Source organism: Peromyscus maniculatus, chromosome 1 (assembly GCF_049852395.1).
Source record: "Peromyscus maniculatus bairdii isolate BWxNUB_F1_BW_parent chromosome 1, HU_Pman_BW_mat_3.1, whole genome shotgun sequence".
Lineage (NCBI taxonomy): Eukaryota > Metazoa > Chordata > Mammalia > Rodentia > Cricetidae > Peromyscus > Peromyscus maniculatus.
The window spans coordinates 195,927,088-195,931,762 of NC_134852.1; the positions used below are offsets into that span (position 1 = coordinate 195,927,088).

Below are 4,675 nucleotides of genomic sequence, written 5' to 3' on the forward strand. Positions count from 1 at the left end.
CACACACACACACACACACACACACACACACACACACACATGCATCTGCACACACACAAAATAAATTCTAAAATATAAAACCAGAAACCTCTGGTATTGTTACAGCATATTATTGTTGTTACAGAAACCTCGAAATTATATTGACAGTTGAGACTGCTTTTAAATTTAGGTGGTTGGTGGACCCCCCTCAATGTTTGCCACGGCCAACAAAAAGGCACATATGTAACTATGTCTGCTTTTTTAAGACTTTGAATTTGAATATAAATATGATTGGTTTCCTTTGTAATTCTACTTAAAGGATTCCTCCTGAGTAGGTCGTGGTAGCACACAGCACTGGGCAGCAGGGGTGCATGCAGAGGCGGCGGATCACTGTGAGTTCGAGGCCAGTCTGGTCTACATTTTCCTTTTTTCCTCTTTTTTCTTTTCTCTGTCTCTCTGTCTCTCTCTGTCTGTGTGTGTGTGTATGTGTGTGTGTGTGTGTGTGTGTGTGTGTGTGTGTGTCTGTCTGTCTGTCTGTCTCTCTCTCTCTTTCTTTGGTTTTTTTGAGACAGGGTTTCTCTGTGTAGCCCTGGTTGTGCTAGAACTCACTCTGTAGACCAGGCTGGCCTCGAACTCACAGAGATCCCCCTGCTTCTGCCTCTCAAGTGCTGGGATTAAAGACATGTACCATTACACCCAGCTACATTTTGCCCTTTAATGTATTCTCCTGAAATGAGCATCTGTCACCCTTGCCAGAATGCCAAAGGGGTCCTTGGTGCAGGTAACTGTACCCACATACATAAGGTTCAAGAGTCCCTGCTTTAAAGTTAGTGTGGCAGCATGCCTTTAATCCCAGCACTGGAGAGGCAGAGGCAGGCGGATCTCTGTGAGTTCGAGGCCAGCCTGGGTTACTGAGTGAGTTCCAGGACAGGCACAAAGCTACACAGAGAAACCCTGTCTCGAAAAACCAAAAAAAAAATAAAAAAAAAAAAAGTGCCCTTTTTATCCAGGTGGTAACCCACAAGAATTGCTGCATTCTCCAGGCTAAAATGGAGCCCCCTTTGGGCACAGGCGGTGTCTAGAGAGTGGCTGGCTTTCTCCTGCAGCTTTCCTTGGTCTGCAGAACGTCCATCTTTGTTTCCCCAACCTGAGCTATTCTTCCTTGTTCCAAATCCATTGTTTGATATAAATATTGACTTGAGGGGTTAAGAAAAGCACACTCTAGATGAACAGAAACTGCCTGGAACAAGTCACTCAACACCCATCCGAAACGGAAAGTTGAGAGAGGTGGACAAAGGTCTCCACTCAGCCTGCGCCAGCATCTCCATCCTTACTTGATTTCGTATTTGTTGGCTGACACCGGAGTGAATAGGGTGGGCATATCCTTTTGAACAGAGGCAAAGAAGCGAGGCCATCCAAGCTGGCCAGATGCCTGCCCTAGGTCACAGCCGGCTTTGGCAGTGCCCACCAATGACAAGTCCCACATGCTTTACAGCCTCCTAAGGACTTGCTGAAAGCCCTAACCAGTTTACAAATGAGGAAGAAGCCTGGAACACAAGCATCCTGGCCCCTGAGCAGGGGCAGGGGGAAGGGGGGAGGCCGTGTGCGGGCCATCATCCACCCTGGCAGCTCCCAGCTGAGAGTTTATCTACGTATCCGCAGCCGGAAAGGAATCAGCATTCCTGGGCTCGCGACTTAGAGAAAATTAATGACGAGGTCAGCACTTCTGAGGACTCCCCACCCTAGTCCTGCTGACACCCTGGGGCGAGATTTCTAGGCTAGGAGCGAGGTGGGGGGTGGGGTGCCCCATCTTCTGGTTCTGGCTAAGATTGGGATTTCTTAGAAGGTTAGCGGGGGGTGGGGGGTGGGGGGGATGGTGTTGCAAACATCAGCCATAAATCTTTAGGAACCGTCACCATTTTACAAGGGAGTTCTCGGGGGCTGCTTTTCTCCCTCTAGAGGTCTATTTACATCGCCAAAATCTCCGTGTTAATGGACCTGGGATAATGGTGTTTACTTGACCGCGATAAAGCGCTCAGCTTCCTGGGGGAGCGGCTGTAAAATGTTCTGGGGGTTGAGGTGGAAGGGGGCGCCGTAAAAGCGGGTGCTGGAAGGGCGAGGGAGCCAGGTTCTCTTCCTTGCCCGCCCGCGCCCTCCACCCCTGAGGCCTGGGCAGAGCAGCCCAGGCCTCGGCGGCCTGAGACGGTTCCCACATAAATCACCAGCGCCAGAGACTCGGGAAAGGGCACATTTTTCATCGCTGGCTGCAGGGCAACTCCAGACAGGGAACGAGAAACAGAAGTTGTCTTTAGATAAACGGTTTACCGGAGCGTGCGTCCTGGCAGCGCAGTGTTCAGAGCACAGGGAGACTCTGCTGGCCCCCAACAGGTACCTCTCCGAGAGCCTCCCCCCAAGAAGATCCCGCAGGGCAGGCCCTGACCAACCCAGCAGAAGGCGGGAGAGGGAGCCAATAGAGAAGGAATGTAGAACTTCGGGATCTTAGACACAGCAGAAGTGGTACCCAGGAAGACTCTGGAATTCAAAACCCCCGAAACCAGCCTAGTGTGTGATCTCCAGCGGCGATTTTAACGCCCTGAGCTTCAAGAATGGACAGTTGTAAAAAGTACCACCTTCTCAGCCTGTGTTCAAAACGAACCGATTACATCAAATGTCCTTTGTATAACCTGTAAAGAAAAACTTATTGATCAGAGATCTGTGGATAAGGCTTCCTGAAGCCCCAGGATTCATGTGCCCAGTGCACTCTAAAAAGAGAGAGTTCCGTAGCTCAGCTGAGATCACTGAGATCACAAATGAGTGTTCTAAACTGATTAGCACCACTCTAGTTCTGCGGGCAGTCCTGTGTTTAGTTCTGGCCCTGCCACGTACTACCTGATGGACGCCCACTTTACAGTTTCCTCTTCTGTATAGCAGCGTCTGTGAGTGCTGGCCAGAGCCCAACCTTACAGAATACTAGAGAATGACACTCGGTAATGCTGACTAAATGTTAGCTATTCTGCACATCAGATCCTAGCCCTATAACAAAGATGCTTGGTCCCTAAGCCAGGAGTTCTGGACCCGGATCTTCTCAAACTAGAGGCTGGGGACACCCGGGAAAACCTCCTTTGGCCCTGGACACCAGTCCTTGTCCCAACCCCAGGTCGATGCTCAGGCTGTGTTTCGCCACACACCACGCAGTGGGCGTTGTATCTTAGATCTTCCAGACTTGAGGAGCTTCGAGCTCTCTCCACAGCCGTTCTTTAAAGACAGCTTTAACCCCCTCACGCCGCCAGGCGCCCAGAGCTCGGCCATAATCCGGATTCAGAGGCCTAACCCCTAAGCTAGTCTCCAAAACAGGGAAGCCCATCAAATTGCCCGGCCTCCTGGTAGCTCTTGTTTATTTGTGGCAGTGTGCTTACCCAAGCGGGGCGACCTGGAGTTTGGAATCGGCCTTTGGAGCCGAGGGATAGGGGCCCGGGAGCCGGAGTCTCCAGCCCCCACGCCGCCTGCTATCGCAGGCAGACAGGTTTCCTTCCCCTGCAAGGTCAGAGGCCAAGCCCGCGAGAGATCTGCCCTTCCACCCCTGCCCAGGCCCACCCCGAGTCCCGGAGCCCGGTTTCCAGCAGCGCCTGCTCCTCCCCTCCCAGCTCGCCATCCATTAGTGTAATCCCCTGTCCAAACACTGCGGCCGAGCCGGCCAGACGTTGGTGTAAACAGACCCGGGGGGACAATTCTAACGATATAAATAAAATAACCATTAATAGCGCAAATCGTTCGATGAGCCACAGGCCCAGCACCCGGGACTCCAGCCTCGCCCGGGTTTTGTGTACACAGCGTGGACACCATGCATCCGTCAGTCAGGTGAACAAGAGTTTCTTGTCACAGGCAAAATCTAAACCCGACGTAGATGAGGTCCCCACAAGCGCGTCAACGCTGCCTGGACCCTTGACACGCACAGGCCGCGGCACGCACGCAGCTCAGGACAGACGCACACGCCGAGGTCGCCGCTTGCGTTAATGTAAGCCCCGGAGCTGGCTCTAAGCACAGCACAACCGGGTTAACCGCTCTTTCAAAAACGTCAGAAACGCTCAAGGGCGCCACAGGGTCCCCTCCGTGCGCGATGCGCGCAGAGGTCCAGAGCTCACACCCAGAAACGGAAAAATCGGTCTCCACTCGTCCCTGGGTTAATAACAATAAACTAACATTTATTGAAAGTTGATCGTGCCAGGTACCGTTCTAATTGCATCACAGGGGTAATCTTGAATCCTGGGGCAACCTGGAAGGTGTTTTGAGGATCTCCAGGTCCATGAAGAACAGCAAAACTGAGAGGGTAAAGAGACCAGAGAACAAGTGAAGATAGGTTTGAACCCATGACTCTGCATCCCCCAAGTATCCCAGTAGCACAGATTCCGATGTGAGGGTCCAGAGCCTGGCCCCAGAGAATCCCTGACATGCCCGCCTGAGGGGTTCGGTGTCCAGTGTAACGGAAGTTCCTACTTCATGAATAGAGAGTTGGGCAGAGCGGCCTGAGAGGTCCAGACAGGAAAGAGGGGAGCTCAAAAATCCCTCAGTCCTGTTCCCAGAGACAGCTTCCGTTGCCTCTCAAGGCTCAGGCCGCCAGGCAGTAGCATGGAGGCTTCAGACAACATTCCAGAACTAGAACGCCAGAGTTGGGCATGGAGGGGCCTCTAGAGCACAA

General features: G+C 52.3%; 1 long non-coding RNA gene across 1 annotated transcript; it reads left to right on the forward strand.

The window, feature by feature from the left end:
* The first annotated feature begins 2,862 nt into the window (after window positions 1-2,862).
* On the forward strand, window positions 2,863-4,193 carry LOC143272490 (uncharacterized). The gene is made up of 2 exons (XR_013050119.1): window positions 2,863-2,966; window positions 3,862-4,193. It is a non-coding gene; the product is annotated as an uncharacterized LOC143272490 (long non-coding RNA).
* Window positions 4,194-4,675: the final 482 nt, after the last annotated feature.